The 17,923-nt window shown below is 31.6% G+C and overlaps 5 non-coding genes across 5 annotated transcripts; all 5 read right to left on the bottom strand.

Moving 5' to 3' along the window:
* Positions 1-3,295: 3,295 nt before the first annotated feature.
* Positions 3,296-3,379, bottom strand: LOC124917782. Its single transcript, XR_007097238.1, has one exon. It is a non-coding gene; the product is annotated as a small nucleolar RNA Z102/R77 (small nucleolar RNA).
* Positions 3,380-3,514: 135 nt separating this feature from the next.
* LOC124917780 lies at positions 3,515-3,599 on the bottom strand. The gene has a single exon (XR_007097236.1). It is a non-coding gene; the product is annotated as a small nucleolar RNA Z102/R77 (small nucleolar RNA).
* Positions 3,600-3,777: 178 nt separating this feature from the next.
* LOC124917777 lies at positions 3,778-3,862 on the bottom strand. The gene has a single exon (XR_007097234.1). It is a non-coding gene; the product is annotated as a small nucleolar RNA Z102/R77 (small nucleolar RNA).
* Positions 3,863-3,918: 56 nt separating this feature from the next.
* Positions 3,919-4,012, bottom strand: LOC124917774. Its single transcript, XR_007097231.1, has one exon. It is a non-coding gene; the product is annotated as a small nucleolar RNA SNORD96 family (small nucleolar RNA).
* Positions 4,013-4,309: 297 nt separating this feature from the next.
* On the bottom strand, positions 4,310-4,402 carry LOC124917786. The gene has a single exon (XR_007097242.1). It is a non-coding gene; the product is annotated as a small nucleolar RNA SNORD96 family (small nucleolar RNA).
* Positions 4,403-17,923: the final 13,521 nt, after the last annotated feature.

Here is a 17,923-nt window from a genome sequence, read left to right on the forward strand (position 1 = left end):
AAATATTTAATATCGTGACCTCAAACTTTGGTAAATAAAATATTTGATTCATATTTTTAACCACTTTCAATTGATACCGCCCTATTATCCCTCGACAAGGCACATCCCAATCACACTTGGTTTAAGAGTTGTATTTGTTTTGCTAGGTTGAAAGTTCGAAACACATATATCATTTTTAATTTTAATTTTAACTGTTTTAAGTTTATGGGTGAGTCAACTCTCAATCCAAACCAAATATCCATTTACTCTCACATATATATATCCAAATTAATCAAAGCTCTCGACCCGACAATCTGGATACTTTAAATGTTAAGCATCATTATATATAGAGAGAGAGAGATTAGTTTGTAAAAAAGTTGAACATATATTGTTAAAATGTCCCGAGTTCATCTAATTTGGTTTTGAATTTTAAATTTAAAGTGTTATTACCCTAACCTGTTAAAGGCTGTACTTATTTTGTTAGGTTACAAGTTCGAAACCTACATATAAAATTTTTAATTTTATTTTTAACCATTTTTTGTTTATGGGTGGGTCAACTCACAATCCGACCCAAGTATCCATTTACTCTCACATATATATTCAAATTAATTACAACTCTCGATCTGAAAATCCGGACACTTTGAAAATTAAGCATCATTATATATATATATATATATATATATATATATATATATATATATATATATATATACATATATATATATACATATATATGTATATATATTGTTAGTTAGTTAAAAAAATTATCTTATATTGTTAAAATGTCCCGCGCTTATCTAATTTGGTGTTGAATTTAAAATATAAAGTGTTAATAGTCTAGTTGGTTAAAGGGTTGTACTTGTTTTTGTTAGGTTGTAAGTTCGAAATATACGTATCATATTTTTAATTTTATTTTTAACCGTTTTAAGTTTATGGACGGGTCAACCCACAATCCGACAACAATATATATTTACTCTCACATATATATCCAAATTAACCATAATTCTCGATCTGAAAATCCAAATATTTTAAAAATTAAGCATAATTATATATATATATAAGTAATAAAAAAAAAAGGTTAAGTGGCTCTATCCAAGTATAAAATAATGGTATTATTAGATTATTTGATATTCTAAATAAAATAACATAACTCTTTTCTAAAAATAATGATATTAACTTTTGATCGCGCAATAATAAAATTATGATACTCTCTTCTCAATTTTTTTATTATTAAATTATTTGATTTCTATATTAAAAAAAGATTTTTTTTCTTTTTTATTATTAAATAATAAATTGAATTATGTATTTCTTTTAAATTATAAATAACAATCTTTGTAAATATATATTTATAAATATTTATAAAATTTATACACTAATATTTTTAAATAAGTAATGACAAATGATGAAAAGTTAGTAGAGTTATAAAGTTATAAAATTATAATATAAGGGTGTTATTAGATTATATAAAACAATGTTAATCTTTTCAGTTTTTTATTATTAAATAATTTGATTTTCTTTATGAAAAAAATAATTGTTTTTTTCATTAATTTTTATTATTAAATAATAAATTTATTTATGTATTTTTTAAAATAATAAATTATTAATCATTGTAAATATAAATTTATAATTATTTAAAAAAATTATACACTACAATTTTTAAATGATAAGAAAGAGAAAGTTAAGTAACTCTACCAAATTATAAAATTACAAAATAATAGTATTATTAGATTATTTGATATTTTAATTTTTATAATGTAATAAATGATTTGATATTCTATATTAAAAAGTAATTACTATTTTTTTCTTTGAATTTTTTTAATTAAACAATAAATTTAATTATGTATTTTAAACACTATAAATTATTAATCATTTTAAAAATATATTTATAAATATTTATCAAATTTGTACACTAATATGTTTAAAATATTAAATAAGTAAGGATAAAAGAAAGAGAAAGTTAAATAACACTATAAAACAATTAAATAATGGATTTTAATCACTGGAAATTCTTGACCCGTAACTTGATAATACAGGGAATCCGGAATGACTCGAGATTCAATGATTTCATTTGTATGTCAGATATCTTTTAAAATAAAACTGGTTGTGGCGCGAGGTTTAAATGATTTTATTTGTATGTCAAGTATCTTTTAAAATAAAACATTATTTTTAAAAGATTTTAATAATATCGGGCATTTTAAAATTAATTATAAAAACAATTAATTTTATTTAAATTTAATAATATGTGGATTTACTATGATTTTTTATAAAATTCATTTTAAATTAATTAAACATAATTAATTTAAGAAAATATTATTTATTTGAATATATATTCGCCAATTGATTTTAGAAAAATCAATAAAAATATGTATGTGTACAAATGTATTTGATGAAGTGGAAGTAAAGTTTTTGAGAGAATAGAGGCCGATTGTGATTGGTGAATAAATATGGAATGAGATTACTTTTGATTTGTCGAATTGAAAGTATGTTAAGAGATAGAGGTCGATTAGGAAATAAATTGATATTAGTGGTTAAAATATACAAGAAGATTGGTTGTTTGACCGAAATAAAAGTTAAAACACGAGATAAGATGTCGATTTGAATTGGTAGATAAATGTGGAATGAGTTAGACAGTCTAAGTATTTTAAGGTTAGGTTACAAGATAAGATGTCAATTGAGTATTGATAGACTAAAATAAGGATAAAAAAAATTGGTAATGTATGAGATTTTTAATTTAACCAAAGTGAAAGTTAGTGTTTGATTGGTAATGAGTCTAATGACTAAAATCTCTTCTTTTGACTGTTATTTTGATGAGTCTTCTAAATTCCTAATTATTACTTTAATAAGTCTTTCATTCACAAGCAATTTAGCTTCTTCTAGAGAAGAGACTTTAGAGGCAAGTAGTAGTCCATAATGTACTCACAATTACTGGCAAATCAATTATAGTATCTAAAGAAAAAGCTTCTTGAGTAAAATTTCATGACATTGTTCCAAACGAAACTATTAATATCATTATAATTAAAGGTATATTTAATTCTTCATATTTAAGATGAGTAAAATATAAGTCCACAATCAGAGTATCTTCTCTCTATCACAAAAAAGAGAGGATTTAAAGATAACAGTGGACTACATACAAACAATTTAGCACAAATATTGAGCTCGAGTCTTAAAATTGAATACAGAAAGAAGCCTTCGATATGTGCATCTAGCTACTACTACATTTGACAGATTACAAATTAAATTCGTGAAACGTTTCACAAAGAAAAATTATGAAACAGTGATAGTATTAAATGAAGATACCAATAATATGGATGAAAGAGAATGATCAGATAGAGCTAATACAATAGACACCATCATCCCGGTGATCAAACCAATAGGGAAATACCAAATCATCACACCATCCCCTTAACTCCATATTTCATAAAAGAATATCAAGTATCTACCAAGTAAATGAAAGCAAGATTATAGAAATAATGTGTTCTTTTGTATGAGATCTTAAAACATTATCAGATTACTTGAGAAGAAGATATTGAATGGAGAACGATCAGATAGAGCTAATACGTGATTTGCCATCATGCCGGCAATCAAACCAATAGGGAAACCTATTAATCATCAATTCATTCTCACTTATCCAATTCAGAGGGAAATAAATATCATGGAAATTCTGAATGACTACATCTATCATCTCACTCTAAAGAATCAGTCTGTAGAGGGAACACAAGATTAGCAATTTCACAGTAGACATAAACCCTAACATTACTTTCGGAAAACAATTCAATGTAGATGAAGACAATGACTAAAGAATGATCAGATAGAGCTAATACGTGATTTGCCATCATACCGACAATCAAACCAATAGGGAAACCTATTAATCATCACTTCATTCTCAATTAACAATATGGCATAGAGTGTAAGAGCATGGAAATTCTGAATCAATAGATTTAGTCTCAGAATTGCAGAATTTATAACATCAAGGCCAGTAGGCCATTCAGTCCCGAAAGATGGTGTTATTTTTAACTGATATCCTCATAGACTCATCCAATAGATTGAAATAAATTCAATACTCAAAATGAAATGTTATTCTCATGGCAAATCCCAAAAGGTAATGGCAGAATCCGCTACTCAAGGCAATAGGATATGAGATCGCACTCCGACTGAAGAACAGGAAATTCTCTCTCGTAAGAGAAAGACTCTCAACCATCCATACATCAGATCAGAGGCTCAATCTACGACGATTATAAATGGAATATACGAACACTATCAAATCCGCTCCAAATATATATATATATAATCGTCGATACAAAACAAATGAATTCAATCGTCGATTGTAAATAAGCCTCAGAATTGCAGAATTAATAACATCAAGGCCAAAAGGCTATTCAGTCCCGAAAGATGGTGTTATTTTAACTGATATCCTCATAGGCAAAAATCATGTTATTCAGAATAAGAATGTAATTCAAAGAAATGTAATTCTCATGGCAAATCCCAAAAGGTAATGGCAGAACCTGCTACTCAAGGCTATAGGATATGAGATCGCGCTCCTTACGAAGAACAGGAAACTCCCTCTCCTAAGAGAGAGAATCTCAACCATTCATGAATCGAAAGGAGGCTCAATCTGCGACGATTATGTATGGAATTTACGAACACTAAAGAAATCCGCTCCAATTAAAGCATAGTCGTCAGAATTAAACAACACTCATAAACAACAAATTGATAGTTTAAAGAAGAAGAAGTGAAACCGTAATGCGATTGCAGCAAGATGTAAGCGGCCGCCATTGAAACGTTAAAACCCTAGAGTGAGAGAGAAATAATATGAATGATTTGAAATGAGGCCTTGGCAATACTTCTTACAGGATGAGCAGCCGTTGATGAAAATAGGGCGGTTTTATCACTTTGCTATTTAGGTTATTCATGTTACAGTGTTAGTCGTAAGTATATAATATTAACGTAGGAAATAATCGTCCAAAGTCATTTTTTTTTAAATTGTAATGTCTCAAAATACATGTGATAAAATTAGTAACACCTATAATAGTTGGGGAGAGGAAAATTTTCAAAGTGAGAAGATTGAGAACAAGATAATGAAAATTGAAAATTTAAGTAAAATCATTAGATTATCTTAAATTTGAATTTTAAACTAGAATTGGAAATTCGAGAGTTTATTTATAAATAATATTTAACTATTAAATAATAAATCATTCAAAATATTTTAAGCTTTATAAATAAAAATTATTCAAAATGCTTGTTCATAACCAACTTTTAAATCAAGAATTTAAATCATTAACAACATTTGTCTCATTGCTAACATCAAAATTGTCTAAATCATCTATAACATCATTACCATCATCAACTTCATCGCCATCATCTTTTTCTACTTTTTTTTTCATCATCTTTGTCACATATTTCTTTTTCGTTTTCTTTACATTCAGTACTCTATATATACAAAAGTGTTTGAGATGATGATAAATTATACGTATCATTTTCTTTAGTTATCCACTCATCATCAGAATAAACATCTTCAACGTATTTTCTTAATACTTGTTTGTCATTTAACATGATGTTGTACATGACAAATACCAAGTCATTCATTTTTTTATATAGATTATTTCTACGCTTTGCATGAAGAATATTAATGTTCTAATTTTAAACTTTGAATAATTAGGTAAATCAAAAATATTTAAATATATGTAAAAACAAAAATATACCATTTGCAATGCACTCCAATTCTGTTCACATCCAGATGAACTGCAAATAAGACTAAGTATTCGAATATAAAACATTTGTAATTTTGGACATTTATAACCTTAAGAATCTCACCATTCAATTGGAGACTTTGTGTTTATTGTCATTTTGTTGGGAATACATCGGAATAATAACCACATTTGTGATAATAAATTATTCTCCACTTGATTGAATTTTTAGGAGCGAGAAACAACAAACATAAAAAGAAATATATAAATGAAACAAGAACACCAAGAATTTAACATGGAAATCCTCCTCAAATTATGGAGTAAAACCACGAGACTTTTGTCTAAAAGAAGCTTCACTGTAATCAAATGTTAAACACGAAACAAATGAACATAAGAGATAAACAAGAAGAGATCTCACTATCTCTCTACAAGTGTATGCTAGATGACTTTCATATGTGATTTGATAAGGCAACTTCCTCTAGCTTTTATAGCAGAACGAGAACAGCTCAAGGGTCTTTTTCCAATAAGACAACCATGTCATATTTAATACAAAAGGACTCTTAAGCTTTTGGGCTTCTAGACATCTGGGCTTCTAAACTTCAAGGCTTCTGGCTTCTAAACTTCTTAATCGGGTTGGGATTTTCTTACATAGTTGGGAGCCTAAACAAATAACCCAGCAAATCCCCATCACAACTATGGAAGGGGTGTTGTCAAACCCGCAGTTGAACAACAAAATTCGAACGCCTTTTGGTAGTTCTTTGGTCAGCATATCTGCGCCATTATCATTTATATACACTTTCTCTAAAACCAGTAACTTTTCATCTAGAACATCACGAATCCAATGATATCTCACATCAATGTGTTTCGATTTAGAGTGAACTGTTGAGTTTTTCGCAAGGAAAACCGCACTTTGACTATCACAAAATAGCACGTATTTATCATGCACAAAACCAAGTTCAGATAATAATTTCTTAACCTAAATAAATTCTTTACAAGCTTCGGTTGCTGCAATAAGTTCAGCTTCAGCGATTGACAACGCAACACATTTTTGAAGTCTAGATTGCCAAGCAACAACTCCCCTGCAAAGTTAATCAAATATCTAGAAGTAGATTTTCTCGAATCAACATCATCTGCCATATCATAGTCGGTATAACCAATTAAATCCGGACTCTCATTTCCAAGGCAAAGTCTCAAACTTGATGTGCATCGAAGATATCTCAATATCCATTTCCCAATGTTCTTTTTCTAGATTGGAAAGGAACCTACTCACAGTGCAAACGACATGAGTAGTATCTGGTCTTGTGCTAACCATGTCATACATAAGACTTCCAACAGCAGAACAATAAGGAATATTCTTCATATCTTCTTTCTCATCATCGTTTGAAGGACAAAGTTCAGAGCTCAATTTAAAATGTGCTGCAAGAGGTGTGAAAACACTATTGGCCTTCTCCTACAACACTTTTTTAATATATCGTTCTTGAGACAACCCATAAAATCTTTGTCTTTCTATCATGACTGATTCTAATACCAAGAATCTGATTCGCTGGTCCAAGATCCTTCATCGCAAAGGACTCCCCTAAGTCTTGTTTTAACCTATTAATTGTCATAGCACTTTGACCAACAATAAGAATGTCATCAACATAAGGTAAGAGAATAATAAAGTCATTAAGAGAGAATTTTGTATAAATACACAATGGTCGGAATTAGTCTTCTTATAGCTTTGTTCCTTCATGAATAACTCAAACTTCTTATACCATTGTCGAGGAGCTTGTTTCAAGCCATACAAGTTTTTCTTCAATCTGCAAACATAATTCTCTTTACCCATCAAGTTGATTCATGTAAATATCTTCTTCTAATTTACCGTGAAGAAAAGTCGTCTTCACATCCATTTGTTTAACTTCCAAATCAAGACTAACTGTCAAACTTAAGACAACTCTAATTGAAGTTATTTTAACAACAGGAGACAATCAGTTTTTTTAGGGTCATTTGATTGTCATCATTAATCATAGCTAGGGTTTGTCTAACTTTGATTTCTGACCCTCCCACTTTTGGGATTTTAATGAAATGGTTTTAACCGTTTTCCCAAAAAAACAACAAGAGACAATATTTCATCAAAATCAATACCCTTCCTTTGACTAAACCCTTTGACAATCAAACATGCTTTGTGTCGTGGAGCTGAAGTATGCTCATCTTGCTTCAGTCTATATACCCACCTATTTTTCAAAACTTTCTTTATTTTTGGTAATTCTACCAACTCAAATGTATTATTTTCATGTAAATATTTTATCTCATCTTTCATAGCATCAACCCATTCTTCGCTATCTTTAGCCTCTTCATATGACTTTGGCTCCCCCCATCTGTCACCAACGTATATTCATTAGGATAATATCTAGTTGAAGGGTGTCGATCTCTCGTAGACCGTCTAAGTGGAATTATAGTAATTTATCTTGCTCTCTACTATCGTTCTCCATGTGAACATCATGTTCACCCTCAATATCATCCTCTTGCACCCAATTTTCAGTTGAAATAGGTGAATCAGATAAATGAACTTTATCTAAATTTATCGACTCACATTTTTACTTCAACTCATCGTCTTTAGCTTTATCACTTTCCTTTGTAGTCTCATCTTCAAACAAGATAACGCCGCGACTTTTGACAAGCTTCTTTGCAATTGGATTATACTTTCTGTAGCCGAACTCATCTTGGCCATAACCCAAGAAGATGCACTCACAACTTTTCACATCTAACTTTTATCTTTCATCCTTTGGAATGTGAAAAAAGAACATACATCCAAATACTTGTATATGATCATAAGAAACCTGTTTATTTGTTCATACCTTATTTGGAACTTCACTGTCCAAAGCAACTGTAGGACTCAAATTAATAACATGTACCACTGTGTGTAATGTTTCACCCTAAAATGTCGGGGATAAATTTGTTTCTGAAAGCAAGCATCTAATCCTCTCAACAATTGTGTTGTTCATCTTTTCTGCAAGGCCATTCAACTCAGGAGTCTTTGGAGGTGTCTTCTGGTGTCTGATCCCATATTGTTTGTAGTATGCATCAAATTGACTACAATACTCACCACCATTATCACTACGAATGCACTTGATCTTCTTTACCGTCTCTTTCAACAAGAACATGAAATTCCTTGAACTTGTTTAAAACTTCACCTTTTTTTTCAAAACATATATCTAAAGCTTTCTGGAATTATCATCAATAAATGTTATAAAGTAAAGAGAACCACTATTAGTTCGTACCTTTAAAGGTCCACAAACGTGTGAATGCACCAACTCTAAGAGATCTGACTTTCTTGAGGGAGGATTATGCTTGAACGATACTCGAGTTTTCTTTCCCACAAGACAATGAGAACAATTCTCCAAATATGTCTCACTCAAACCCGGAATAGAATTTTGCTTAACTAGAAAATTCAACCCTTTACACTAATGTGACCAAGTTTTCAGTTCTATAACTTTGAAGCTTCTTTACTTCATACAACATTCACATCATCTTTACTTATTAAAGATTGCATTAAATATTAATTTGAAAACTTATCTCCTCGAGCTACAACGAGGTTACCTTTTGAAAGTTTCCATTTTCCATAACCAAAAGAGCTTAAGAAACCATCATCATCATCAAGCTTTCCAGTTGAAATCAAATTCCACCACATGTCTAGAGCATGTCGAACATCTTTAAGTAGCAACTTCGACCCATTGTTAGATTCTAGGAAAACATCGTCAATACCAATAACCTTACTTACGACATTATTACCCATCTTCAATACTCCAAAATTACCAGAAGTATAAGATTTAAAGTAATCTTTTTTTGGCGTAACATGTATGACGGTTCTTGTGTCAAACACCCAAGTTGACTCATCGCATACAAGGTTAATTGTATTCTCACCGTGAATAGTGAAGAGATCATAAGTAGTTGCTGAGATACGATCTTCAGAATCATATTTCTTTTTCTTTGATCCATTTGCTTCATTTTTTAGCTTATAACAATTCTTCTTCATGTGTCAACTTTTGCCACAATGGAAACATTCAGTTGGCTTGTATTTTGACTTAGATTTGTTATGACTCTTATGTCTCGACTTATATTCCTCACCTCTACTATCCTGTCTTTCCCGATTTTCAGCAATAAACACATTTGACTGTGACGAAGAGCCTTGAGATTTTCGTCTCAATTCTACATTTAAGATACCACTTTTGGCCATCTTCAATGTTACTGCACCATTAGAAACAGAGTTACAAAGATAAACTATAAAAGTCTCCCATGAATCAAGTAAAGTAGTCAATAACCAAAGCCCTTGAACATCGACTTCGAAGTTTATACCCATTCCTAACATCTAATCAAGAACACCCTGAAACTCATTCAAGTGGTCATCCATAGAAGCACTATCATTATATCTCAAATGAATAATTTTTTGGAGCAAAAATTATTTGTTACTTCCTGTCTTTGAAGCATACAAATTCTCAAGCTTACCCCCACAAAGTAGGTGCATTGTCTCATGTTGTATGTGGTTATAAACATTCTCTTCAACAAATTGACGAATGAAACCACATACATGTTCATGCTCAAAAGACCATTCCTTATCAGATTTGGAGATGAGTTTCTCACTACCAAAAATAGGTAAATGCAAAGACTTCACAAATAGAAGATCTTTTATTTTACCCTTCCAGATATGATAGCCTGAACCATTCAACAAAATCATTTTATTTGTGTTAATCTCCATAAAACAATAAAAGCGCTTAGAACTAATCTCCGATACCACTATGTTGGGAATACAGCGGAATAATCACCATACTTGTGATAATAAACTATTCCCCACTTGATTGGATCTTTAGGAGCGAGAAACAACAAACATAAAAGGAAATATAAATGAAACAAGAACACTAAGAATTTAACGTGGAAATACTTCTCAAATCAAGGAGTAAAACTATGAGACTTTTGTCTAAAAGAAGCTTCACTATAATCAAATGTTAAACACGAAACAAATGAAGATAATAGATAAACAAAGAAGAGATCTCACTATCTCTCTACAAGTGTATGCTAGATGACTTTCATATGTGATTTGATAAGGCAACTTCCTCTAGATTTTATAGCAGAACGAGAACAGCTCAAGAATCTTTTTCCAGTAAGACAACCATGCCCCTATTTAATACAAAAGGACTCTTGAGCTTTTGGGCTTCTAGACTTTCGGACTTCTAAACTTCAAGACTTATGGCTTCTAGACATCTTAAACGGGTTGGGCTTTTATTACATAGTTGGGATCCTAAACAAATAACCCAACAATTTTTGCAAATTTAGAACAAAAATAGTCCTCTTTTAGCATTTTTTTAATGATTCAAGTTGGCTATCTAATTTACTTATCATATTTTTACCGGTTATCATCCTTTTAATAAAACTATATAAACTCCTTTTAAATCACAATTATAATAATATTGAGGATTTAGATAATAAACAACATGTAATGATTTATGGAGTTGAATTGTCCATTGTTCATCAACATTCAAATAAGTTCATAACTAAAATGAAGAAAAATAATATATTATGAATACATAGATAAATGAATATTTTATATAATTAAAATTAATAAAAATACAAATGTTACTTATTTTCTCTTTATATTGTTGAATTTGACTCTAATCTTTTCTTTAGCTTCGCTTCATACATTTGTTCATAAATAAAATTCATGGCAGATTTAACATATGAATCCACCATTCTAAGTACTTTAATTAGAGGTCTCGCAACTTTGAGACATATAATTATATTTGACCATAATTGACTACCAATAACCATTGCCTCAATTTTCTTTCCATCAATTGTACTCGTAAATGAACTTGATCTCTAATTTCTTAAACTAAACATAGTCATCAGTGGAAGTTTTAAGTTAATAAAATCCCTAACGTGAAATATGCATTGAAAAATCTTGTCTTGTTAGACTAATCAGGTTTCTTCCATCAGTAAATATCGTAACATAGATATAAGTAGAGTTCTCGAGTATATATACCTTGTTATGCTTTTAGCACTCTCAATTGTCAAGGTATGGACATGTATTTTTCTCTTTCAAAATCTTCTAACATGAGATCAATACAAAGAGCAACACAATGAGTCAAATATAACATTTTTCTTTTTTTCATCAACAATTCACCAACTAATTTGTAATTAGCAACATTGTCACTAACTATTTGAACAATATTTTCTTCTCCAACTTCTTCTACAAATGCATCTAACATTTGAAATATCTTATCCGCTGTCTTAGAAATGTCGGAAATTTCAATGAAAGTTAACAAGTTCATTCATTTAGGACTGTTAACAAAAAAAATTGCATATGGGACGTCTTTTCTTATCGAACTATCTGACATAATTGAGCAACCTATTTTTCTCCATTCTATCTTAAAATCTCTTAAAAAGTCATGTACTAGTTTTACCTTTTTCTTTAGATATTTCACTTGTACTTCATGATAAGTAGGTGGTTTAAATCATGGACCATGACTAGCAATCATTTCAAGTGCTTTTTCAAAATAATGATTTTTCAAAACATTGAAAAGAATGGAACTAGTATAGAGAAAATGAGAGATCATTTGACTTAGTAGTTTTTTTATACGTTTGATCTCTTTATAAAAGGTTGTCTCGCACCTTTGTCAAATTGTTTTGAAACAATTTTCATATCCTCTCCTTCATCATCTTCATTCTCATATATATCTTTTTGTCTTTTTCTTTGTTTTGCCTCATTTTTTCGATAAAAAATTTCTAATCTTTAATTTCACATAATCAGGAACAAATACAAGGCTCAACATATCTTTGTGTGTACAAGTTAAATGATGTTTGAAACGATATATTTCACCCGAAAATACTTTCTTAGAATTGCTATCAACATTAATTTCATACTCTTCAACCAATATCAAATTTATTTCCAGGTTTATTCTTATTTAACTTAGAAGCGATATAACCCTATATTAAAGTTGTTTTATAAGTTAAACTAACCTGGTAAAATATAAAACAATAATATTTTAATAAATTATATATTTATTATATTTATCTTGTGGTATTAATAATAAATTATATAAAAAATATGTAACATAAATAATTATATATTATTATTATTATTGATTTATTATTTAATAATAAAAATTAAAAAAATAAAAAAAATATATTTATTTTAATATAGAACATTAAATCATTTAATAATAAAAAACGAAAAAAGTGAGTATGTTACCTAATTTTCCCTTATTATATCATTGCTCGTTTAAAAAGATTAGTGTATCAATTTTTTAACTATTTATAAATATATATTTATAATGATTATTATTTATTATTTGTAAAAATATATAATTAAATTTAATATTTAAAAATTAAAAATCAAACATTGAAAAGAAAAATTGTTATTTTTTTAATATAGAAATCAAATTATTTAATAATAAAAATTTAAGAAAAGAGTAGCGTTATTTTATTGTTTTACAGTATCTAACTTTTCTTTTCTCCTATTATTATTTATTTAATATTTAATAAAATATGAGTGTACAAATTTTTGTAAATATTCATAAATATATATTTAAGATAATGAATAATTTATAATTTTTAAAAATACATAATTAAATTAATTGTTTAATAAAAAAATTGAAAAAAGAGAATCATAATTATTTTTTAAATAGAATATCAAATCATTTATTATGCGATAAAAATTTGAATATCAAATAATCTAATTCTTTTATAATTTGATTGAGTTATTTAATTTTCTCTTTCTTGTTATTTAAAAGTTTTATTGTACTATTATTTTTAGATAATTATAAATATATATTTAAAATTATTAGTAATTTATAATTTTTAAAATAAATAATTAAATTTATTATTTAATAATATAAAAAAAAGAAAAAAAACCATTTATTTTTTTAATGTAAAATATCAAATCATTTAATATTATAAAACTGAAAAGAGAGTTATGTTATTTTATTGCGTCTCAAAATATAAAATATCAAATAACTCAAAATATAAAATATCAAATAACTCAAAATATAAAATATCAAATAACTGAATAATACTATTATTTTATAGTTGTATAGTGTTACTTAATTTTTTCATCTTTTATCCTTACTTATTTAATATTTTTAAAAATATTAGTTTACAAAATTTGTTAATAATTATAATTATATATATTTAAAATGATTCATAATTTATAAGTTTTTTAAATATATAATTAAATTTATTATTTAATATTAAAAATTTGAAAAAAAATGTGATTATTTTTTTTATATAGATCATCAAATTATTTAATAATAAAAAATTAAAAAGAGAGTAAAATTATTTTATTGTGTGGTAAAAGATAGAATATCAAATAATCTAATAACATCGTTATTTTATAGTTCTATAGTTACCTAACTTTTGGGATACAAATTTAGTACCGTTGTTACAAAATTTTGTCAAATTTTCTATTCTCCTAATATCTTATCATTTAAAGAGACTCCTAATAAACTCCGTTACTTATTTAACGATAATTATCTTATTTTTTTTTATAATTTTTAATAAATAAAATTCTAATTATTTTATTTCTTTTTTTTCATTCATATTCCATTCTTTCAACGTCTGATCAAATTCCTCTATAGAAACCAACATATCTACCCCGATTATTCTTCTTTATCGTTAGAAGAGCTTAAGATCTGCTCCGCGACCAATCAGATCTGGCTATATTGATAGGCGGTAATATTTATATAACTTGGTAATGTTTGGTACCAATAGTGTTAGGATCTAGATCGCCGCTGGGGAACCGGGGGTTGGACCGGTTAGCGGTTTACACTCGAATGGTGGTGGTTAATCCGGTTAGAGATTAACACCGGGGTTTCAATACTACACAACCTGTCACAAACCCTTGAACTAGGTTCAAGCGCGGAAGAGGTTTGCTTTCAGGTTGAAGCGGCACGCTTGTATAATAGGCAGAAACGGTATTGTATAATGAATGTTTGAAATTTGATGGGTCGGTTTTGGTATCCTGGAATTTCGGCTTGGATAGGATTAAGTCGGCTATAGTGGTATAGATTGGTTAAGTAATGGAACCGGCAGACAGTAAATAACACGACAGTTTTTATGGATGTTCGGAGATAAAACTCCTACGTCACTCCTTCCTCTCGAAACCGCGAGAAGGATATTCACTAAGGAATACAAGTACAAACCGATCGAGACTTATTTCCTGCTCGATAACACTCTTACAGTTTTCACCGAAATTGTAAAACACACTTTAACTTTCAACACTTAGGCTTTCTAAAACAGCACACTCTTATCACTTGTACTAATGCTCTTAGCGCTTGTTATCCCAATGTATGTCCCGCATTTACTCTTCTGCAACTGCCTCCTTTTATAGGTGAAATATGCCAACGGTCATATTTCACTTCCTTGAATCTGATTGGCTGAGCAGAGGTGCAGTGATTCAGTGTTTCAGAGGTTCAGACCTGCGGTCATTTCCTTAGACCTGATGGTCAACCTCAGACCTGGTATTCTGTCTCAGACCTGTCGGTCTGTTCTTCCGGTGTGTAAGACAAACCTGCCGGGTTTGTCTTTTACTTGATGTAGGCACTGTCTGTTGGACAGTTGTCTGTACTTGGAAGATTTCCTTTCTGTTTTATCTCGAAGTGGAAAGATCCGGTAGTACTGTCTTCTGCAGCCTACAGTCTTTCCTCAGACTTGCATGAATATGGAAGTGTTTAGTCTGTTCCTTTGATATCGTTCTCAACAGATACCCGAATTGTCTTCTTGTGCTGGTCGGTCATTTGACCTAACCGAAAGGCTTTTGGTATGAGTGATGTAACCGGACTTCTTCCGGTTATTTCTCTGCCTTGTGGATGATCGACTGTTTGATGATTCCGGTTTTAAGCTTTGGCCGATCCTTTCTTTGTGCGGTCACGTTCCGAATACTCTTGATCGGTTTACTAGCTTGACCGGTTAGTTTTCTTTAGCCGGTTCCGGTTCGGTTCCTTGTTCCTGCATGGAAAGTTTATTTAATTTAGGTATGTTTGAACCGGTCTGATTTTATCTAACAATTTCTCCCTTTTTGATTATTTTATTTAAAATTATCAAAATCATGTAAGTTTGCAACCGTAGGCCGGTTGTTTTGTTTGGCCGAATTTTTGAAACTGACTTTGGAGAATTTTTTTTTTTCGAAAAATTTTGAGAAAAATTTTGGAAGAATCTTTATCTTTTATCTTATCAATTTCTCCCTTTTTGATTATTTTATTTAAAATTATCAAAACTAAGTAGAAATGCAAAGGATGGCCGGTTTCAAAAGTAACTTTATATATATAGATAACCGAAAGAGACAAAATATATATAAAAACACTAAGGCAATAAGAGAGGAAAGATAGTCCCTATTCAGAGTCCGAGAAGTCATATATGCTCTTTTTCTTCTTCGGTTGCTGCCTACTGCTCGGCTCGGAAGGTCGTCGTGTTGTAGACCGGGATTGCAACTGTTCTTCGACTTCTTCTTCGACTTGGTCGGCCTGCGATGCACTCGTGACGACCGTGTCAATGACCTCATTGAGCAGCTCGGCTATTTGAACTTTCTTAGGGGCCTCCCTCTTTCGCTTTTTCGGTGCCGAAGCGGAGGCGGCCACCTTTCTCTTCTTGTTTTCCTTAGCGAAGCCGTCCAGCCTCCGTGCTTCCCTTTCCAACCGTGCGGCATCCTCCGCAGCTTGAGCGGCTACTTTCTTTGTGAGCCCCGGGTACTTAGTCTCTGCAATTCGAAGTCGCTCGGCCTCTTTTTCTTCTTCGGTGAGTTGAGTGGAACGCGGTGCCTCCTTTTCTTTACTCATTTCGGCATCTAGCGCATCCTGGACCCTTTTAGCCGTCTCAGCATCGACCGCTATTGCCGCGGCATCCACGTTCACCTTTGCCCTTAACAATTCGGCAACTTGTTCGGAAAGCGCTTTCAGTTCGGCCACGAGACCCACATTTGTCTTCTCGAGTTCGGAGACTCGGTCGAGTGTAGTGCCCACCAGGTCATCACTCATTGATGTCAACCATTGATCGGTCTCTCTTTCAAGCCGGTCGAAGTCTTTCTTTAAATCGGAGGTCAAGTCCTCCAGAATTGCAGTTCGCTGAACACATTTACTGCGCTGAACCGCCTCTTCCCGCATATCTTCGCCGATTTCTGAGAACCGTTCCTGATTTCTTTCCAGAAGATGCCTTGTGGCGTCGGTGAACTTGAGGGCCGAATCAAATATTCTGTTGGATCTATCCTTGAACGGCTGAACCGCGGAGTCTTCGAACTCTTGAATGCGGCTATCAATCCGTTCCGATATGGATGCTTCAAGATTTTGAAGTCGATCCTCAACCCATTCTTTAGTGACGTCTGAAGCGGGGACTTCCGGTTGTGAAGGAGGGGATGGCCCGATGAGATTGGGATCGGTTCTTTCATTGGATTCCATTGAAGCCGCATTCACCCTTGGAGGTGTTGGGCAGTTAACCGGAAACTTTTCGATCTAGGGAGCCGTATAGACCGGTATTTGCATTCGGCTGCATATGGCCTCTAGTCGTTTGATTTCTTGAATTAGTTCCCCTTTGGCTTTCTCAAGCCTTACTAATACCCGCGGCGCTACGGTGTCCACCGATTCCATCGTGTTGAGCTCCTCCGTAATTTTCCGGATACGTGTTGTTAGTTTCCGAAGTTGGACCTTCGGTAACAAGAGACAAGTTCGGTGTTGTACCTCTTGAAGTGTGTTGGAGTTTGTAACGTTCATCATCAGGTCCTCTACTTCCTCTAGTCTGCGGATGCATTGCTCGTCTGTGTGGCCCGGTAGGATTTCTCTATACGGTGTACCAAACCGGTGCTCGTGCCACTCCAGGTATAGTTCTTCAACCGACTCGGCTCTTCTTCTGACGCCTTGAAGGAGTTTCCGAGATATCCTATCGGCCTCTGCTTCTTCGGCCTCCTCCCTCTCTGTGTCGCCGCCTTCATCATCGGCTTCTTTATCAACCTCTTCTCCACCCTCGGTGGTTTCAGGGTTGGTGTTTGGTCCGGCATCATTGGGGATCTGAGCCGAATGGTCGTCTTCATTGACCGTTCTATCATCCTCGGTCTTCTCCGTGTCGGTTCTCTTAGAGAAGGGAGTCGACTCCTCATCCTCGGTTTGCTGCGGTAGTTCCGAGGGGGTTACTGTCTCCTTTCCTTTGCTTTCAGCCTTTGCTTTGGCTGGGGCCGCTTTCTTGTCGGCTTTCTTCTTTCGGCCATCTGTGGAACTGGGGGCCGGCTGCGTCCTTTCTAGGAATTG

Source organism: Impatiens glandulifera, unplaced genomic scaffold (assembly GCF_907164915.1).
Source record: "Impatiens glandulifera unplaced genomic scaffold, dImpGla2.1, whole genome shotgun sequence".
Classification (NCBI taxonomy): Eukaryota; Viridiplantae; Streptophyta; class Magnoliopsida; order Ericales; family Balsaminaceae; genus Impatiens; species Impatiens glandulifera.